Here is a 23,164-nt window from a genome sequence, read left to right as displayed (position 1 = left end):
CTGGGCTCAGACAGGGTGCTGGACTCTCCCGAAGGGAAGGCAGTGGGTCAGAGCAGCAGGAAACATTCCTGCACCTGTGGCTACTACTCCACGCTCTTCCTTCCAAGCTCATGATACAGTCAGCTGTATCTGAGGTGGTGTGAGCAGGAACTCTGCCAACCCAATACCTTTTGGTGCTGCTGGCCTTGGTTTCAGCAGCCTGGGGACTGAAGGGGTCCCTGTCTGTCCCCAGTAATGCCATATTTTGTTCCCATCTATGGTGTCCTCAAGTGGAGTATCTATCAACTCACACTGTGCTGATTATCACTACTTAATCTCAAATCACCAAGAACCTATTTCACTATTAACTTTATGCATTATTAGGTTCATTTCAGACCATCTCCTTTCTCAATATACTGGTAGTTGGTAGCAAAGTTGCTAGTGTGGTAAGTAAATTCAAACTGATTTGAATTCTATTGTTTTTGAGTAAACACATTGCTGAGAGGAATTAGCTGGAATCTACCTGACAGAAGAGTCACATCCTGTCTTATTGCACATCTGCAACCTGCACATACTAAGTTTAATCAACCACTGGGAGCATGTGCCTGAAGTGCAAGAGATGTAACTTCTGCTTAGGTCTGTTTCCCTCTGTGCTCTTTGAACTCTAATGATTTGAAAGGATTTAACTCTAATGATTTGGAAGGATTGTAGTAGCAGACCCCTTTCCTGTTGCCTTTGAAATGAAGCAAATCAAATCAGTTCCCTTACATCTCACCAGGACCAGGATTTACTATGAAGTTCTAAAAGTGTAATTGATTAGCTTGAATCTTAATAGCCTTACAAAAATAACAATAAAATTCCATATAATACCAAATAACTTTATTTGAGTAAAAACTGGGACTTGTTATGAAATCTGGAAAAGGCTCTAGTTTTCTGTTTAAATTCATTAACAAATCATACTCATAACACTCCAGATAAGGTCAATCAAAATAGTTAATTCAGATAGATTTTAAAATCTTTCTGTTGGTTTCTGAATACCTTAGATAAATGTCCATTTTAATTACTTTTAATTACTTTAATTACTGCTGAAGTTCTTCTGAAATTTAAAAGTATATTTTTCAAAATGAGAATTTGAAAATAAGACTACTCCAAGAAAACAATCGATTTGAAAAGCTCCTCATCAGCTTTCATTTTCAATACTACAAACAGTTTTAATTACTTACCTATTTAGTAAGAAAAAAAAAAAAAAAGGGCTTTCTCTTCCACATAGGGATAAATGCTCTGGTGCAAGGAGATAAAAAATTATATTCTGGTATCACTTTTGCCCTCAAAGTCATTACATAATGTCTGCAGTTATTGTTTTAATGACATAAGACATTCTGCTAGTAATACAACTGTCAGATATTTACAGAAAGTTTCATTCTTAAAATTCCTTTTTAATCAACTATTTTAACAGGTAGTGTATGAGAAGAACATAGAGGAAAAAATATCACTTTTCAAGAAACAAATATTTGTAGATTAGCAGACTTCAGCTTTGCTTCACTACCTTGTCCTTTATAGCTGACAGTGTGTTAAATCTTTGTAGTAAAATTATAGGCACTGTCAACAACTTTTTTTTTTTTCCTTCAGGAGGAGTGACTGAATGATTAGTAATAAAATAAGAACAACATTTGAGTAGAAAGGCTTTTTTTTTCAGATAATGACATACCTTATTGTTAAAACACTTTTCAGCTATTTACTTATTTTTATTTTAAAGTTTCTGACTAATTTTTCCTTCGACTTTTTTGGTTTTGTTGGTTAGAAAGAAAGGTCGGCTGCCATTCATTCATGTTCTTAAGTCTGAAGATTTTCTGCAGTATTGTTATTACAGTCCATCAGTCGGCCCCTCAGGATAAGCTTAGCTTAAAGAAACCTGCCCATCTCATAAAACATCATTGTCCTGGATTCTTTAACAGGGATCTTTGTCATAAACTGATGTTTTTAGCAACAAAGTCATTCAATTGCTATGAAAATTTTATAAAATGTATTTCATAAAGTGAAATACACACAAGCAAGTGAATTACATTAAATACAATTTGTTTTCACACATAAAACTAATTACTGCTACATGAGAAGATGAGGAATGGAATATCTGAAAAGGAGGAAGGATTGCTATTTTTTTTTTTTTGCCTATTTCAGATAAAAAAGATTTTGTAGTCATTAGTGTCTGCATGCTTATTCTGAACAGAAACACCCTTATTATTTTATTATGAAAGTATGGTAAATTGTGAATTGCAGAAGTAAAATAACACTATTTTGTAAGGATAGAGATCACTGAAATCTTTCCAGACAAACATTTTGAGTGCACAATAATAACTAGACATTGACACTGAAAAACCAAGTAACTATTATCAAACCAACCAGAAATTCAATTGCTAATTAGCATTAGTAAAATGTTAACAGATTAAATTTTGGTACACAATCTGAGGTGACATGTTTTTTAAAGGTAGCCCTTCATCTTCAGCAATTTAATCACATAAAATATTAAACAAGTCCAGAGAAATCTGTTCTGAAGGGAAGGAATGTGTTTTAAGAAATCATATTAGAGCACAGAGTGACTGTTAATTCTAATGGACACCAGGAAGAACACGTGAGAGACAGAGAGGAAATTTTCTAAGATGTATTTCTACATGGCAAACCTTAGAACCTATAAAAAATCCAATTAGAAAAGAAACCTAATTAGCCTTATTTAAAATAAAAGAGTACAGTGTCTCTGTGTAATTTGTGAATTATTAAATTCAGGACCTAATTATGTTATTTCTTGCAATTTCAGTTGCATACTTCATTAACATCTAGATTATTACTAGCTATTAATTGAACAGTAATGAGATGAAGGCCTCCAAAAGTCCCTTCCCCTAATTCAGGCAGTTGACTGTTGTTTTTCCTTGTGGAGTGCCTGTGCTTTGCAAACGTTCTGTCTCTTGATGAGTTCCTGCAACATTGAAAGCTGACTAACTGCAGACCTAAATTGTTCGGACCATTAATTTTCTCTCAGTCTGTTAAAAGTCAAGAAGCCCCAGTAAAGGCCTACAGTGCCAGCAGACTTGTGAAATGTCTGCATTCAGAACTAGAAACCTGGCCCATCACTGGAATCATAGGGCTCTACAAAGAACTGTATTGGGGTTGTCTTGTTTACCAATGCATGCCTCAGATTCTCTTATTTGAGTATGTGTAGCATAGTGAATAAATCAATACTGAAGAGTTGCCTGGGTAAGTGCTCTGTAACATACAGGTTATCATAGAATCACACAACTTTTTGAGTTGAAAGAGAACTTTAAATGATCATCTAGTTCCAACCCCCTTGCTGTGAGCAGGGACATCTTTCACTAGATCAAGTTGCTCAAGGCCCCATGCAATTGCACCTTGAACACTTCTAGGAATGGGCCATCCACTGCTTTTCTGAGCAACCTGTTCCAGTGTCTCTCCACCCTCATTGTAAAAATTTCTTCCTTAGATGAAATTTTTACAGTTTTTACAACTTCAAGTAACAACATGCAAATTTGATTTTAGGACTGATCTAAAATAATACTGATGTCTACTTTTGTCATCACACCTGAAAATACCATCGCATACCTAAAACAGTCACTTTATGAATTGCCAAAGAACTGGGCAAAACAAGAAAGTTCAGACAACCTAAAATCTTCTGGGTTTATTAAAAAATAATGCATGCGATAATTGTTCTATGCACTTGTTAACCATTTCCTTTTTAAATATGGTTCCTTCTAATTGCTTAATGCCATATTGAATCTGCTTAGGACCAGTTACAACAGAGCTATGCTTACAGCCTCAGCTTTAGCAGCATATCTCAAACACTCGGGCTGTGTCTATGCCAGCAAACTCAAATGTGTGGAGGAACACTCCTAGGCCTGCAAACACAACTCTCCATATTCTAGGAAGCTTCTGAAATCTAACAGAAAGCCTTGACTAACACGATGCTTCCTGGTGCATGTCTCTGGAGATAAACAAAAGAGAGCATGTCAGAAAGACTTGTCCTCACATGGTCCTCTGTACATGAAGAAACAAGTTATAAATCAGCCATAAAGATGATGCAGAAAGTTCTTTGTTTTGCCATCACCCACTCTAAGGACTGTGCAAGGTTACTGCAGATTATAGAGTTATGTCTTCCCTGCCTTTCCCTCACTGTCATTCCCAGTTACCTTGCTCTCCATTAGGAGTGGAGATGAGCAAATAATGGTTTGTGCACTTCTCACTTCATTATAAAATCTTTGCTTTTATGGGAAAAGAGACAAAAATCTTTTGAAAGCTCTTGAAAGCCGAAGACAAAACATAGTCTGACATGAAATAAATTTATGAGAGGTTTCACACGTTTTAAAACAGCCTAACATCCCCTGATTTCCCAGTGGCACATTCCATGATTCTATCTCCTTGGAAAATGTTATTTCCACTTGTTAAAATAAATAAATAAATAAATAAATAAATAAATAAATAAATAAATAAATATTGCTTAAACCATTTAGGAACTCTGCCTTTCTTGGATATAAGCAACTGCACAATTACTTTGCATCCTCCGTATCATGGAGATGCAAATGATCCTTGGATAATTTTTTTTCTGGGATCAGGCCAGAGCATACATCAAAACAGAGGTTAAGCCAAGAGTTTTTTTCTTTGTTCATGTCACTCATTTGAGCAAGCTGCTGCTATACAAAGGTTGTCCTGGTTGAGTTACTAACATACTTGCTGTTGGACTTGTGAATTACACTTCTTGTGCATGAGCAAATGTATTATATGATGTTTATCTAATTTCTGGACCCATGCTGGGAAAATTAATCTGGGATTATGAAAATAGCCCTGAAAAGGACCAAATATAATTGCAGTAGAGGATGAAAATTAATTTATGTAAAGAAGCTGGAAATAACTACAGCAATATGCCATAGCACTTGAAGGTTTGTCCCAGTGACATATAAATACTTTTCTGAAAAATGAGGCTTGAATTTCTTTAATTGGAAGACAACACTGAAAGCCAAAATGGCATAGTAGAAATAAAACAGTACAGTGAAAGTAATCTGACCTTTCTTTTCATCTGAACTTTTTTCTCATTGTTCATACATGGCATCACATATTATACATAATCATATTTTATTATATAAATTTTGCATTTCTTACATTATAACTATTGTCACTTCATAACAATTCTGCTAAAAAATATCCTCCTTAAAAGTCATTTGTTGGTTCCATACTTAAAAAGATGCAGCAATGAACTGTATGAAAAAGCTGATACTTCTGTTATAGTACACATTGGGCAGCAAGGCTACCTACACTGAAAATTCTGTAGCTAACCCTGACTATTATATATCAAGACAGTGAAATCTGTGCTTAAAGGCCTCAGAAACTGACTATTACATTAGGTGGTCATTCTACTGCTTTTCAATGGCAGCTGACCAAAAATGTGTTATTTCTCATCCAAGCAAATAATAGTAGTTCAGAAATTCACAGAAATATTCTAAATTCTAAATCCCATAAATATGTGCAAAGAAATGCTAATTGAAGGGAGACAATGTAAGGTTAATATGCATAATTTGGAAAACAAAACCACTGACTCATATGTTTCGCGTGTCAAAATCAACTTAAGCATCTGGATTAGAGGAGCAAATCTATCAGAACATAAATGAAAATACTCCTCCATGAGTAGGTATTAAGGGTATTTCTCATACTCTGTATTGCTGAGATTACTTTTCATTTGTTTAATACAATGGAAATTTTGTATGAGTCCTCATGTTTAGGCGGGCTTTTCGAGGGAGGCCATATATTTCAGAAATTAGGAAAGAACACACCTAAAATGCAGAGATGTTTATTATTCTCAGTTTTTAATCTAATTTTATTTGGTAACAAGCTTTAGTTTCATACTTACACCAAAGAATATGTTTCTTAATCCACTTTGAAATACAGGCTTCCATATCACACAGTAGAGATTCTAGTAAAAGACCTCAAATGAAGATTACTTTTATATAGGAAGATGTTTGGTTTGTGGTGGTTTTTTGTTGTTGTTGTTGTTTCTTTGGGTTTTGGTTTTGTTTGTTTGCTTCTTTTATCTTAATAAAAACATTTTTTTTCCAAATGTTTCTTAATTTATTCTAAGAAATTCCTGAAAATTAAGGCAAAAATCAACATCACTGAATTAATGGATACTGAGAGTATTTAAACTCTCTTATTTTTCTAAAAGAATATTGCTTAAATAATCTGAGATATTTTTGAAGTATTTCTCCATTTATTTGGAAATCCACATAAACAAACCGAGACAATTTTAAAGATGTGATAGACATTTATTGTCAGGGAAGTACCTTTAAAGTTATTTCCCATAGCTGCCTAAATCTTAATCTAAATTTCAGATAATAAGCAGTGTGTTTTGTATGAAAATACAGCAATTAAAAAGACAATATTATAATGAATTTTTGGCCTCTGAGGAAGCAAATGATTCTTAAAATGTAAACATGACTCTATGTTCTCATACAAATCCTGAAACAGATACTCTCAATTACAATTAAATGCTTTAAAACAAATAATTAACTTACTGTCATAACTTGCCGAGACCAAATATCAAAGTATTTATTAAACAGGAATTTCAGAAAGAGAAGTAAATTATATAGTGATGTGGTTGCTAAAATTTATGAACACGAAGAGAAGTTGCCATCATTCTGGCATTTTATGCTTTTGTGCACTGATACATTATATGATACATTTATCTGTGTTTAGTTCAGTCTCTACTCTTCTCTACTCTTTCTCTTCACAGAAAAAAATATCACAAACTTTTCGGAAATTGCTATAGAGCTCTGCCTGGAATTTAACATAACGTAACTCCTCAGAATATATATAGTTACTCCTAATAAGGTACAGACCCATAATTTTTCATCTGCATCACTCACCTGTACAAATGATATGAGGCTGACTCATGGCAACACTAAATTGCCTAACCCATTCTAGTAATTCTGGCAGAAAAGACAAGGAAGGATCCGGAGAACAGTGTACATGCAAATATACATATGCTCTGGGTTTGTATATCAAGTACCATGGAAACCAAGACGCAAATTCCCAAACAATGAGGAAAATTAAACACAGGAGCACTTTACCAAGGGATATGAATGAGTCTGTGCCAGTCTTGATCTTAAATGGAGATCCAGTGTCTCTGTAATGTATACACATGTTCTATTGCACATCCGAATCACCGGTTTCAACTGCTGATTTTTATTAAATTTGTTCAGTATTAAAAGTTACCATAGTAGCTCCTTCTAGCCTTAAAGTACATCACTGATTTCTGCAAATGTCACAACTGTGCATAATAATTGACTAGAAAAAAAGAATTCATTTTTTCAAAGAATTAATAGATTTATGTATTTTTACTGATTTATTACATTTGTGCTTAGTTTAGTTTCAATTGATGTCACCATCACTGATGATTAATTGTTTTGTAACAGAGAAAATTCAAGTCAGTTCCAAAATATTTCACCAGTTTTTCTTGTCCGTATCATCTTATCAGTAAATGTAGGACCTCAGAGTGTGTTGGCCAAGGAAAGAAGTCAGGTTTACTATATATTCCGCTGTGAAAACATGGGACCATAACTTTTCCACATTTCTCTTGTATAGAATCCTATTGGACTGACACAGATCCCAGATAAAACAGTGAAAAAAAGTTTTGTGGGAGGCAAGTAGTACATGATAAAGCCAATAAAGATAATTTTAGATCAATATGTTCTTTTAAAGCTTCATAGTATAAACCTAAGAGACCTTTGTCAGACACCTGACTTAAAACTACATCATATTCTAATAGAAATTATACCTTGCAAAATGCATGTAGCAAATATTAAATGCGTTTGTCAGACATTGAGAAGCAGTCATCTGCTGCAGAATTTCACATAGATTTATGATCTACATTCTCTAAAATAGCTTTAAAATAAATTAAAAGAAGATATAAAGATTGCAAAATATGTGACTTGATGGAATATCAAAGACAGGTGAAATGTCCATAAATATATATAAGTATGAGTAATCATAGAAATTGAGAGGGAAACAGCAAAATGCAAGGCAACATATCTAATAATGAAAAAAACATAACTTCTATGTACAAGACAGGAAACTGTATCCTCAAATGGAACTGCCCAAAAAATTATTAGGGAGTTGTGAGAGATTAATAACTGAATGCAAGGTCTTAATGAGGTTCCAAAAGGTTGAATATAATCCTTGGAAAACATGAAAATTATATTTATTCTTTGTATCTATCATTCATGACACCATTATTGGAAGTCTGTGTTGTTTCCAATTTCAGCACTTAAAGATGTGTAGTGATTAATATCTATAGATTCAGAAAAGCATTCTGACTATTGTTAAAATGCTTAGAAAATTGCCTGAAAAAAGTCTATCTGTTCATCAAATCAAAGAAAAATTTGAGACTAGCTGGCTAGAATTTCTATGCATCTGTATAAGAGAAGGTTCTGGAGGACAGCAGATGCTTGGATCAGGCAGATGAGCACTAACAAATCCAAGACAGAGAAAAATCTACAAGAGGTTGGTTTTCTTAGGACTGAATTTTAATTTCCTTTTTTCAGTATATTTCTGAGTAATGTTATTGCTTTCTGAACAATCTGAGTCTAATTTAAGTTCATCTGAGGTGGTGAGACAACTACAGTGAAAGCAGTTTTAACAAACCTGATTTTTTGAGGCTAAATTGTAGAGGGTAAGTGCTGATAAAGTCTTACTGCATCACAGGGTTCTGTCAATTTATAATCTTAGAGCCACATTCTTTTGTTTCTGAAATACAGATGAAAATAAGAAAGTGTGCTTTGAGGCTTCTACGTAGATTAAAGTGGCCACTTAGCCTTCCTGTTTAACCATAACATGAATTTTACTACTGAGATACATTTATGTCTTTCTTTTCTGCCATCAACAACACGACATGTGCATGTATTAACTAGCAAGAAGGAAATAAACCTGGGCAGGAGAAGCAATCCAGCTACACCAGCAAATGACAAATCCAGACTAGTTTAGTTTTATTTTGGAGCTGGACACTCCTGCTTCCTGAGCTTGAGATCTATTACTAACTTGCTTTGCGCACCCAGATAAGTTGCAACATGGTTTAGTTATCTGTATTTCATAATGCAGTGATCAGTACAACCACACTAAGAATAAAATGCTAATTGAAAAAGGCAATGGTTACTATTCTAAGTAGCATCCTGTTTCATGCACATGTTTCTGTGTGAACTTAATGGTTTTAGACATCTCATTATCAGTAGCTTGTGCAGAACATGCTCTCTCGTTAATCTGAAACATGGCAGCTGGTTCACTGAAAAGTCACCAAGTGTCTGAAATCAACTGGAAGGAATATGTTTTGAGGGTGTGTAGACTTAATTAAGCACCAATTCTTTTATATACTTTGTCTTATCCCATTAAAAAGCAACCATGGGGTCATTAAATAATCATGAAGACTCATTTATAAGTGTCGTAAAATTCCAAAGTGTAGCAAGCTTAAAAATACTAAAAGCATAGTCCTGTGACTGTGGTGACCAAAGTAACTAGCCTATTTGAAATATGGATGTTTCAAAAAGATGGACCCAATTTCAAAGCAGTAGTGATTTCAATTTGGATCCATCTTTTTGAAACACCCTGTGCTGCTGTACTTTGAGCTTGGTTTTAGAGAAAAGCTACCTAGAATGGGGAAATCTATACTTAGTAAGACTACAGATAGAAAAGCAGGAAAAAAATGTAAATGTCATAACTCCAAATAAAGGTATTTTCTAGGAGGTTCTCTTCCTTTTTTTTTTTTTTTTTTTTTAATTTCATTGTCTATGTTGAACAGAAATAAAGCAGAATAATCAAATGAATGATCAGTGATTCTACCAAGCAAGTGGGTCAGACAAAAATACATGTCTAGAATCTGTGAACTCTAACTTATGCTTTGAAAAAGGAAATATTTACTCTTCACTTACCCAAAACGTTAAAATAAGTATGTCAAAGGCAAGTGTGGTTTAAATACCTCAGTTTTAAGATATTAAATACCTGTCACAAGCTACGAGATTAAACTAATTTAATCTGACTCTGATTCTCTGATATTATCAAGATTAGGTCAGGAAAACTTTACCCTAAATGCTGCCATTGTTGATAGCTCAGATGCAGCAGAGACTGGCTGGAGTATTACCTCTTTTGTGATCTTCCTCTGGCAGCATTCAACACTGACAAATTACTGGTTGGTATCTCAGCTCTGCAAGCCTTAAACTTATTTTCCAATAGAAAAACAATTATCTAATGCATATCTCCAGCATTTTATGCAACTCAGTCCTATCTGGCAAACTGCTGACTACAATTTATAACTTTACAAATTCCACAGTAAGATCAGTACAGTAGATTTTTGGGGTGGGGACAAGTCAGGTTTTAGACAAAGAATGTCTTTTGTATTGGAGAACTTGGTTATTTTGATACTGCTTTTTCTTCACTGTATAAATAAGAATGACCTAATTCCTGTTTATTGAGCAGAGAAAGTAATCTCATGGTGATCAACACAGCAGGTGCTTTTTCTAATGTGCAAGTCTTTCCCTTCCTTTAGCTCCTCTAACAGTGAATTGAGAAAAGTTTGTGGGCTACCTGCTTATTAAGATCAAAAATTTCTGTGCTTCCAGGTGAATAGCCAGTAAGTAAAAGTGTGAAGTTCTCTGAAAAGATTTAATAATTTTAATTTATTTTTTTTTTAGTGAAGATAAGTAAATGGATCCAAGATTGCCCCCTCACAGAGAGAGAGAGGTCACACAAACTCCTGAAAAGAAGATGCATAGGGTATAAATTGATCCTAAACAGAAATTAATCTCTGGACCTCAAGGCAAGTAAAAGCACCTCTTTTGCAAATAGGTTGTGTGTAAATCAGCAACTGACTAGCCTATCCAGCTGGGCAATACAAGTAAGTTCCTGGATCAATCAATGAATCTTATACTTTGATTTATCAGCTCAACTTACAGAGGCCACTTCTACTTAGAAAGTTTGGGTAGAGCTGATATCGAAGCCAATGTCCTGCTTTTCTAGACAGAACTCATGCTGCCAATATAACAAGGAAATTGTTGGTTTTAACTCCCAAGCATCAAGAACAATCAATAAGATTTTTACATAAATACAGAAAAATCCCAGTATTGCTGTAAATTGAGCACTATTCCTACGGATCTGAGATCGATCCTAGGTTTAACTTTTCCTCCTTTCCTTTCCTTTCCTTTCCTTTCCTTTCCTTTCCTTTCCTTTCCTTTCCTTTCCTTTCCTTTCCTTTCCTTTCCTTTCCTTTCCTTTCCTTTCCTTTCCTTTCCTTTCCTTTCCTTTCCTTTCCTTTCCTTTCCTTTCCTTTCCTTTCCTTTCCTTTCCTTCCCTTCCCTTCCCTTCCCTTCCCTTCCCTTCCCTTCCCTTCCCTTCCCTTCCCTTCCCTTCCCTTCCCTTCCCTTCCCTTCCCTTCCCTTCCCTTCCCTTCCCTTCCCTTCCCTTCCCTTCCCTTCCCTTCCCTTCCCTTCCCTTCCCTTCCCTTTCCTTCCCCTTCCCCTCTCCTTTCTAAACTCATAAAAAGTGCTAACAACATTTTTAAAAAATAACTCCATGGCTGGGAGCCTGCCTCTAATTGAGACAGGTAAATCTTTAATTGTGACGTAAAGAGACCATTATGTGGTGATAAGATCGCAGTAGAAAAACAGAAGGAACTGTTTGGATCAGTATTCCCTATTGAGGAACAAAAAAATGTTCCCAGACAAAAACCATTTCTTATTGAGGATGAGTCAGAGGTACCATCTCAAGCATGAGTATCATTAGAAAAGGCTTTAGAATACACTGGCAGAGTGAATAGCAGCAAACTGCCAAGACCAATTCATATATGACTAAAATTTCCAAGGAAATCTAATACAAAATTACCAACTTATGACCTGTACTATGTAACCTTTCTTATATAAATATCAGCATGTGAGCAACAGAGGATAATAAATATAATGTCATTTTATATGAAGAGCTCCATAAGAAACAACAATTGGGTAAGTCTGGTTTACTGACTAGTCAGACTTCTTTAGATTATGGGAAATAATATAATTAATAAATGGAGCCAGGAAAATATAGCAGAGGAAGAGAGTTTCCTCATATTTTGCAGGAAGAAGTCACAAATTTCTTATAATATTTTAGAAATTCACAGACATGTGGGAAAGCATGATCCACCCAACAAAACAGACTTTAACTACCAAATTCCTTTACCAAAACTCTTTAGGAAACAAGGTTGATGAAGAGTAAGAGAAACTGAAGTGGTAGTAACCCCTCAGGTGAGGGTCCTGAAACACAAGTCTTATGAGGAGCAGCCAAGGGAGCTGGGGCTGTTTAGCCTTGAGAAAAGGAGGCTAAGGGGAGACCTTATCGCTCTCTACAACTACCTGAAAGGAGGTTGTAGCATGGAGGGTGTTGGTCTCTTCTCCCAAGTAGCAAGTGATAGGACAAGAGGAAATGGCCTCAAGTTGCACCAGGGGATGTTTAGATTGGATACTAGGAAAACATTATTTGTGGAAAGGGTAGTCAGGCATTGCAACAGGCTACCCAGGGAAGTGGTGGAGTCACCAGCCCTGGAGGTGTTTAAAAGGCATTTAGATGAGGTTCTTAGGGACATGGTTTAGTGCTAGAGTTAGGTTAGGTCATGATTTGACTCGATGATCCTGAGGGTCTGTTCCAAATAAAATGATAAAATGATTCTATAATTCTATGATTCTATATATGTCTTATTGGGCTTTTCTCTCCTCCCATTCTCCTTAAAATAAGCTACTGCAAAAGAAGGTGCAAAAATAGACTGCAAGAATGAGCAAAATATCACATGGTATCTACACAAGAAGAGGTTTCTAGAGCTTTCTGGAAAAGCAACAACCATGGGATATGTCAGTGATGTATGAAGTCATGAATTGATGGAAAGTGAGTAATGTATATTAAGTGAAAGTATTTGACAAGTTTAAACAAAATGAGTATTTCTTTACACAACACATTAACATTAGGAATTACAGAGGTCAAATTGAAAAATGGGATTCAAAAGGAGCTAAGTAAATTCAAGAAAGAAAAGGGGTTATTAATATTGTAAATTCCGACTTCCAGTCAATGGATTGCCAGAAGCTAGGAAAGGATACCAGAGGAAATAATAGCATGCACATACCTTGAATATATTCCTCCCTTCAGCATCTCCTATAAGCAAGCTGGTAATGAAGACAGGATATTATGCAAGACGGACCTGTGATCAGAGACAACACAGCCATTCTTCTATCTAGTTCTACCATGACCTCACAAAACAGGGCAAGAAAATATTATGGTCTTCCGTTCAGGTTATTTTGAGAGCCCATTCTGTCGACAAGAAAATCTTGGTACCCAAAGACAGTCAGGGTGACAATTTCTTTATTCTTTAGCATTTTCCACTTTGACAAACTATTCCTAGGGCAGGGTGAATCATGAAAAACTCATCTGTGAAGTTGCTTTCAGACTCAGTTCCTCAGCATTCTTGTCTGCAGTTCTGTGAGACTTCGGATAACTGCTTCTTTTTAGAAAAAAGGTTGTGATGTACCTTTTTTCTCTGCAAATATAGCCAGTTGTATCCAAAATACTATAAAAATACTGAAAACACTCTAAGTCACACAAAATATTTGGTAGTGAAGTTGTAATAGATACAAAAATAAAACCAACAAAAACATTCAACAACCACCGGTCCTTCTGTTACCCTTCGCTGGAGGAAAAGTACTTATGCTCAGGTCTGATGTTCTAGGTACATATTACATGCAGGAAAAGAACAGTCTGGATTTTCAAGCAGTCTGTTGATTTTTCTGTTGGTATGATTTTTGTTTCTTCCCTTGCAATGTGGGTAAAGGTGTCCAGTTTCTAGAAGAAAAAAAATCTAATTCTTAGAATTAGGTCTGAGTCTGGACAGTCAACTCAGCCACAGCTCAGCAGCTTCTGAAAAATTAATCTACTAATAATTTATCATAAAAGAGGAAAAAGAGATGAAATTTCCTCAGCTTGTTACATCTTTTATGCTGTGCTCCCAAAAGGTTTTACATTCCCCTGACTGAAGCGGATGCTATCCTGCAGGAACTGCTCATAATTTCACCAAGTCACACACCTCATGAACTGACTGTGCGCTGCAAAGACTAAATAGTACATCCTGAACACCAACTACTCAAGAACTCTTTCTAAAAATGGGTAGAAAACTAATCTGTAAAAGCATTTCACTGAGAAAATTATGAACAAATAATTTTTAGAGGGACTGTTGTTGACAGTCCTGCGTTTTGAATATAACCTTACATCATGATTACTCCTTTTGAGGCAAGTTTGTAAGGCAAAACATGACTAATACAAGTGGTAATGTCAGTGCAGTCATGTTTTATGGGTAGATGAACATATTGTGATTAGAACAACCTGAACAATTTACAGGTCAAATGCATTATTTGCTCACAACCAGATTGCAAAGGACCCAACTAGTCTTCAGCTAAAGAACAGCTCTTACAAATAGGCCTAATCAGTAAACAGTGTTGTCCTTCCTACTAGATATTTTTTAGCTTTTTATTTTAAAAAACATCCCTCCAAAAGAGAAAATTTATGCATAGCTTTTTCTGTTTTGCTTTGTTTAGGTAGAATTTTGATATTCCTTAGAAGGCAGATAATTTTCACATGCAATGCTTTAGTCAGAACCCATTTCCAAGAAATGGTATGGTTTAATTTTTTAACTAGCCATACTTACAGAGCCTCCCACTGAAAGTCTCAGGCAAAATTAGGTTCCCAAATATCATACATAATAGGAACATTAGTGTCTGTTTCCCACTTAGCACAACAAGCCAAACAGAATTCTTAGGAAAAAAAAAAACAAAACTTAAAGCTTCCAGTATAACAGATCTGCCAAGGGTGTCTGCCAAAAGACCAGATGCTCTGACTGGGAAACAGATACAATTTACAGTACTTGCCAGTATTTTCTGTGTGATTTTGTTTCCAACTAACAGTGAAGAGTGACATTTCAAACATTTGCTTGTGTTAGAACCAAAATCTTTAACAGTAACAAAAATATTTAGAACACAATGTTTTCATAGTAGAAAAATCTTGATAGAAATGTGTTTTAAGTTTCATGTCAGTGGAAAAATAAACACCTCGAAATGTTTTGCTAGCAACACTACACATTTCAAGCTAATTATCTTTACTGTACAGTTATAATCATGCACTATGATATCAAGGACATTCATATTAACAATTAGCAAATTATTTGTGTTTTATGTAGACAGCTTTCAAAAGGACAAAGATGTTTGTGTTTTCTAAGTAGTGACATTTTGATCAAACCCTTTATGAAACATTGTAAAGTATGCTTATTAGGCTTTTATATGCCAACATTGTCTGTATTCTGTAATCCTTGATCCTCATTTAAAAGAAAAAAAAAAAAAGTATCACTTGAATATGGCCCTTACAATGCATAACAAATGCAGGGCAGAGTTCTGTTATGTTTCATTTTTCTTTTTCAAAACTTTCACTAAAGCAAACCCTGTGTAGACATATTCTCTGTTCAATTCTATCATAGGGAGAATTTATTCTACAGGAAAATGTATCTGCATAAAGATTACAAAAACCAGTTACATAAACAGTGAAAGAAGAAATATTTTTGTGTATATATTCTTTTTTATACAAATTTAATTGTGAATCATATGCTATCCATATTGAAAGCAAAAATTATTACATTAACCATGTAAATAGAAAGTGCAGATTATGTCCAGTGTGATAAATACATCCCACTGCCCATTTTATAGGCAACCCAGTCAAAGTTGCCATAAAAACACAATAGAATAACTCATGCTATAGAGAAAAAAGTCCTTCAAGTATTTGGACATTCATTTGTGTCTTATATGCATTAGGCTTTGGTATATTTTCCCCGCAAGTGCAGTAAAAAATCCTCAGTAATTTGCCTGGTAAACTCAGTAGAGATATTTCTCCTTAGAGAAAGATAATGCCATTTCTAATCCAGAAAAAAGCCAGAAATAGTTTCATGTTTAGTATGCTCTTTAATATTATAAAAAAATAATTAAGTGGCTCATACTCACTAGGAAAAAGCTACTTCACATAAATTGCTACTTATCCCTGGCAGAGAATAAGATCCTTGCTGTTTTGGAAAGGCTGAGAAAGAGGAGTGGGTAATTAAAGAAAAGTAACTCCAAATCCAGTGGAGCGGCAAAGAACACAATGATTTTTTAGTCCAGACAAAGTTTGTATACACTGTCTTTTCTTAAACCACCCATTTAAATTATTGGAACATTTCTGATAACCTGTGTATTGTGAGCTTGCTGGATATATTAATAATACATCTAAATTCTCCCTTAAGACCCCACATCCATCAAGTCCATTGTATTGGAGGGTGCAGCTGGAGTGGAAGTGTCTCATCACCTTGCTGTGTACAAGGAAGCACAGCCTTGTCTTCCTCAAGATCACTGCACAAAAAGAAAAAAACATGTTGTTATACTTCTGCCCTTAGTCTAGTTCACTTCTGTCCTGTAAAGGGTTATTAATGAGTAGTGCTTATTCTAGGAGCCTTCAGCAACTCACCAAGTGTGTGTTGGCTTTCAACCTATTCAGACTATCAAAGAGGTTCTCCTCCAGCTTGAAGACAGCACAAACAATGCTCAGTGCCTCACCTGGCCCAGGCTTGTTTTTCTTGCTGGACAGCAGGACAGATGTTGGCAGATGTGCACCTCACCAATCTAGGGATAAGCCTCTCTGCTATGTGCCTGGGGACTTGAAGTACATGGTAAGTGTGTAACCTGCTTGTGCCTGAGAGGTGACAGATGCTTTTACTGATTTATTTGCTAGGATCCCTTAATCCTTACATGAAGCACAAACTCTGGCTCTTCTGTTACGTGAATCTGGTAAAAACAGCACTAAATACCAGAGCAGCAATGGTCTCATAGAGGATAGTTAGGGTAGTGGCCAGGGAGGAAAAGGAAAAGGATCTTGTGAAAAAGTAGTCGATAACATCCCTAAATGACCAAACTTTTGCACCCATTTAGAGATGCAGTTTAAAAAATCTTTTTTAAGAATAGCAGTTACCAATGTCTTTTGGATTCTTTTATTATTTATTTCAGTAATTACAGACATTTTTTCCTGATTGTAAAGTGATTACTGAATTAAACTCTTTAAAGGAAACAAGCGCTTATGTGTAATAGTACAATTCAGTATTTATGAAGAGTTGATATTCTGAAAGTAAAGAAATATGGTAATCAGTAAAAATATCTGTCACCACTCAACCATGGATGAACTATGATTTTTTTTAGGTTATAGGAATATTCTTTGAAATTGAAAGACATCTAGCTATTATATTTTTGAGGAATTAGCCTTTTTTCTCTCTTGCTAATAAAAACTCCAAAAGCTCCATTGAATCAGTCTGCAAATCCTTTTTTATTGTTGTTGCTTCTGTGGGCTAAACAGAAAACCAAATTAAACATAAATATAATGAGAAGGTCTTACTGTTTAATTCTGGATGACAGAAATAAACCTCAGCAGCAGATTTGCAACTAAAGGAAGTTCCTTGCCTAAAGGCGTGATCCTGGGCAAAGGACTGTAGGATAACTGTTTTTGACGGAATCTTTGCTTTTAGGAAAAGAACTCTATGGTAATCTGATTATACTAGAAAAACCTACAACATTTAGATGTGAAAATAAGGAAAACCAAAGAAGTGACTAAGAAATTAATTTGCGGTTGTGCTTTCTGCAGCTCTCAAAAGCATCATTGTGCCATCACTGAAGAATTGTCATCATACCTTACCATTTTTATATATATATATATATACATATATATATATCTTTTTTTTTTTTCTAGAGAGATACCTAGCAGAAATTTTCCAATTATAATTCCAATCTTTTGTTCTCGCACTTCATATTTCAGACACTGACGAATGTTGTTGGTTGCTGATTTGGTTTTGGTTTGGTTTTGGTTGGTTGGTTGGTTTGGTTTTGTTTTAAGCAAGAAAAGACTTCACAAATATCTAAAACTGTAACCTAAAAACCTAAAAAACCCTCTCTGATCTTGTAAGGTGAACCTTTGGCAGTAGTAATCAGGGAACTGATTGCCTGGTTGTCCTGTGTGTGCTGCATGATGGCATTCAGGATTATCTGTTCCATTGCCTTCGCTGGTACTGAGGTCAGACTGATAGGCCTGTAGTTTCCCGCATCCTCCTTCCAGCCTTTCTTGTACTTGGGCATCACATTTGCTAACCTCCAGTCAACTGGGACATACCCAGTTAGCCAAAACTGCTGATAAATGAAGGAAAGTGGCTTGGTGAGCACTTCTGCCAGCTCCCTCAGAACCCTTAGGTGGATCCCATCTGGCCCCATAGACTTGTGTGTGGCTAAGTGGTGAAACAGGTCATGAACCATTTCCATTGGGGCTTCATTCTGCTCCCCATCCTTGACTTCCAGTTAGGGGGAGTGGGTACCCGAAGAACCCGAAGGTCTTACTATTAAACGCTGCGGCAAAGACGGCATTAACTACTTCAGCTTTTTCCTCATCCTTTGTCATTTTGTTTCCTCCTGCATCCAGTAAAGGATGGAGATTCTCCTTAGCCCTGCTTTTGTTGCTCAGGTATTTATAGAAGCACTTTTTATTGCCTTTGATGAAAGTAGCCAGATTAAGTTCTAGCTGGGCTTTGGCCCTACTGATTTTCTCCTTGAATATCCTCACAGCACCCTTGTAGTCCTCCTGAGTTCCCTGCCACTTCTTCCAAAGTTCATAGCCACAGCTATCTTCTGTTCAACCAGAATTGTCTTTTCCCCCACTGGATCGTTTTTGAGCACACAAGGGACAGCCTGCTCTCGTACCTTTAAGATTTGCTTCTTGAAGAATGTCCAGCCTCCCTGGACTCCTTTGTCTTTCAGGACTGCCTCCCAAGAGACTCTGACCACCAGCCTCTTGAACAGGCCGAAGTCTGCCCTTTGGAAGGCCAAGGTTCTGTTGTGTCCCCTCCTTACTTCTCCAAGAATCAAAACCTAGGATTTCATGATAGCTATGCACAAGATGGCATCCAAACATCTCAATACCCACAAGTCCTTTTATGTTCACAAACAGGTCCAGTGGAATGCTTTCCCTAGTTGACTCACTCACCATGTCAGGGAGTTATCTTCCATACTCCAGGAACCTTCTAGACTGTTTCCTATGGAAAAGTTTGAAAACATTGCAGTTTTTTATCTTCCATTTCTAAGCCACACATTTTTCTCTATCAGTGCATAATTACTGTGGGTTTTTTTTACATAATATAGTATGATTTCACTGTGCACCCCAAATGAATAGAAATGCTGGGTTTGGACTCTTCAACCCCTTCAGCTGATGGTGAAGGACTATTTCTACACTGCTGAATGCAAAAAGACTCTAGCTTTAGCTCTTACCTACAGTTTAACTTCTAGAGTGCTCCTTGGCATGATTATGGCATGTGCCGAGCAACATTTAGGCTAGAAATAATACAGAAGATGCAAATACACCTTGCAGGCTATCAGTCTGAACTACTGAAAACAGAGCTAGTTTATGTTCCAGTAGGAGGTTGATTTATATGAACATCTATAGTGGTGGATATCTTGATATATTGGTAAAGCCTGAAGGGTTACAGTTCCCATCAACATTTAGAAGACAAATCTTCATCTCTCTGCTTCATTCTTTACATATAAATTGCTCTTTTTTTCCACTGTGGCTGAAGAATCCCATGCAACTGTTAGTCCAAAAGAAGGTATTCCTTGACTCCAACCCAGGAATCTTTCAAAGAATACATAGCAGAGATTATTTGGAACCAAAATTGTCAACTTTCTAGAAATGGTATCTGTTCAAGACTGAAAATTAAAGGTTGCAGACCATGTTTGTAGCAATAGTAAGTGAAAATAGAACAGTAGATGCTGAAAGTTGAAACTGAATTAAAAAAACCCAAACATTAAATCTTCAGATAAATCCAATTTGGACATGTCTGTTGTCAACAATGCTTCATTACAGAGTAAATCCTCTTTGACCTATAGGACGGATTAATAGCCCTTAGAAACAAACTGCACATCAGGTTATTAGTGGTCAGTCTTAATGAAGCTCTGGGAATGTGAAAATGAATACATTTCTAAACCAATCCATCTTTGAAAACTATACTACACTGCTTCTTATTACACCTTTGTTTGTGCTATCTTACATGAATCATGGGAAAAACAGAGCTTCTGCTAACTAACAGTTAACAAAGTACTATAGCTGCCTAAAGTGTAGTTCATTATGCTCTGTGGAGCATCTTGGATTTGATGATGGTTCTTTAGGATGAAAAAGCTGAAGGAATGCAGTGTAGGAATAATTTTTATGTACTTAATTAGATATTACTGAGAAATTTTTAATAGAACAGTGTTTAGTACTGGTAAGTATTAGTTTCATCATAAATTTCTTCATCAGAAATAGGATAAGAATAAATAGAAAATTTTAATTAATTTATTTGAAGTGTGTGCTTGATTTCAAATGTATGCTGGACTACAGATGAAGTAATGAATTTTTGATCAAATAAATTCCACCATCTTAATTATTTTCAGCATAATTTTTACTGAAAGGTTTCCTTTGAGTATAAAGAGTGTCTGTTAATTGTCTTGATTAGTAGAATGTAATTCTAACTGCAAAATTGTAACCTGTCAATATACAACACCTAAAGCTTTAATGAGCTGCTTCTGATTTCAGTGGTACCGGGGTGATTAATCATGTATAAGAATTAATATCTTGTATCAGCATAAATTAAAAAAAAAAAACTAGATATTTCATGAGGTGTCAATACTGTAAAGGAAGTTATTAATGGTTATCTTTATTAAATCATACTACGTAGTCAAGTATTCCTTAAAACGTTTTATTGATTTGATTACAGGAACAGTGTAAAAAATTTAAAATCAAAGGTTTTTTAGCATGTAGCATGACAATATTATAGGTTGTCTAGACATTTTCGCTGTTCAACCCCAACTTACTGTCAGAAGATTACTGTCATAAGGGCCAGGCTTTAATGATACTAGCTGGTTATATCACAAAGGCCAGGGTAAAAAGTCAATTTCATGTCGCTCATGGCTGCAAAACTTCTTTGGAAAGAAAAATGTTTGCTGTTTTTTCATCTGGCAGAATCCAACAGACATTGCTTGTCCTAGACTGTTGTTTTATGAGACAATAATTGAATGACATAGCAACCTTGTATTCTACAACAGCACTCCCTGACATTTCATTTCATTCTGTGAAGAATGGAAGTTCAAGAGTTGTAATGAGCCAAGCTTCAGAATTACAGAGTATATTTTATTTTTATCGGAAAAAATAACACATAGTTTTCATTGGTTCTGACAGAAACACAATGCTTTTACTACTATGGACTATGAATAATACACTCAATGAAGATTTGAAATATATCTCCTACTTAGGGATTTGAAAACTGCTCCGCATGGTATCCCAGAAATTCAGCTGCTGCATTTGGCACCTTGCATGCCTCTAGCATGTGTTTGTGGAAAATATATAGGGCATTTAAAAAGCTGAGGCCTGATCCTTCAAGCGTATGCACAGTTGCCTTTGTAGATCTCAAGCCCATGAGAATAACTACCCTATGCTTAAAGTCTGACTGTACACAATTTTTAGATTAACATTTTTTTTCAGACTTTAAAATCTCATTATTTTACTGGCAATACATTAAGCAGAGCCCATGTGAATGGAATTACTTTAGTGTAGCCTTGAGAATACTGTTTTGTATTGTAACTATTCTTCTTAGACACTGTTGAAGCCAGAAATATGGGAGTATATACATTTGATTGTAAAAGATCATTTTTTCTCAAGCAGAAAATTGACTGAATACTAGTCACCAGTACCTGAACAATCTTTTCAGAAAATTCCAGTGTGCTGATGTTCAGTGACAGAGATTGTTTACCTGTACCTTATCTCCATATTTTTAAAACTGTACAGCACTTCCATGAAACTATTGTTAATACTAAAAATCTTCATATAAAAGTCTGACAGATCAAGTGATCAACTTGTTACTTTCCAACCTCTCTGGACAAGTTTTATGAGTTTTGGTGTACATCCCCTGAAGATCAGAGGAGGCCTTAACCCACTGAAAACAGAGCAAAGGAGGAAAGGATAGCAAGGATTGAAATCCAAACATGAAAGGCAGGCTCTATCAGAATCAGACAGTCACATTTTATGCATTATGTGGCGGGGAGGAACAATGTCACTAGGTAGGTTTTATGTGTAAAAGTTATAAAGAAAGAAAAGGAGATTTAAAAGGTTAATTATGTTGTAGGAGTAAGAATGGAGGAACTGCAGAGTGAAATGCCTCCTAATGGAAGCCGAGATCAGAGAGGAAAGTCAGAATAGCCAATAGCAAGATAGAGCCTGCTCAAAATTCTAAGACCTGAAATTTCCACTTGCAATAAAGGAAATTAAGATGTCAGACTGGTGTCTCTTGGAGGCTTGGACTGCAGAGAAGTACCCATGGTTGTGGATACATAAAGTGTGACTCTGTGCATGCTTGACCTAGCTTTTAGAGAGAAATGAGATTCTAGGGAAGAATTACTACAGCTATTGAGGAGGCAAGGTGTTGCCAAACATAATTTAGGATTGTGTCTCCAGTTTTCCTGGCTCTGCAACCCTATATATAATCCAAAAACTGGAATCTAATTTTATCTCTTGCTAAAGGCAAGCTTTGTCTGTCTACTATTGGAGGGAAGGCCATTTGAAAAGAACCAATTTAGTGCCCTCTCTCCCTTACAGGTAATAAACAAATAAGATGAATAAGCGCTGAAATATACCTGACTCCAAGATCTAGAAACTGGAGAGTGTTACCTCTAGACACCAGTGAAGTAGATGGTGTCACTGATTGTAATTTTCAGTCATTTAAAATATTCCTGTATAATCATAATTGTTCCAAGCACCTGAATGTAGTAATTTTCTCCATTGGTGCTCTGTGGGCTTAAGGCAGTGATATTTCTGTGGTTAAAACCCGTTCTCGCATGTTTCTTACCTGATATTTATGTGGCTACAAAATAAACCAATTCTGATTTCCTGCCATGAAAAAGAATCACAGGACCTTTTTTCTTTCTTCATAGAAGAAAAGTTAATGGAAATGTGCCTTAAAGTCTCATTGGAGAGCTTCAGCACAGAGCTGTTCTTTCAGAAC

This window comes from Streptopelia decaocto (genome assembly GCF_964273445.1).
Source record: "Streptopelia decaocto genome assembly, chromosome: 3".
Taxonomy (NCBI): Eukaryota; Metazoa; Chordata; class Aves; order Columbiformes; family Columbidae; genus Streptopelia; species Streptopelia decaocto.
The sequence above is the reverse complement of the archived record's forward strand: the minus strand, read 5'-3'. Positions refer to the sequence as shown.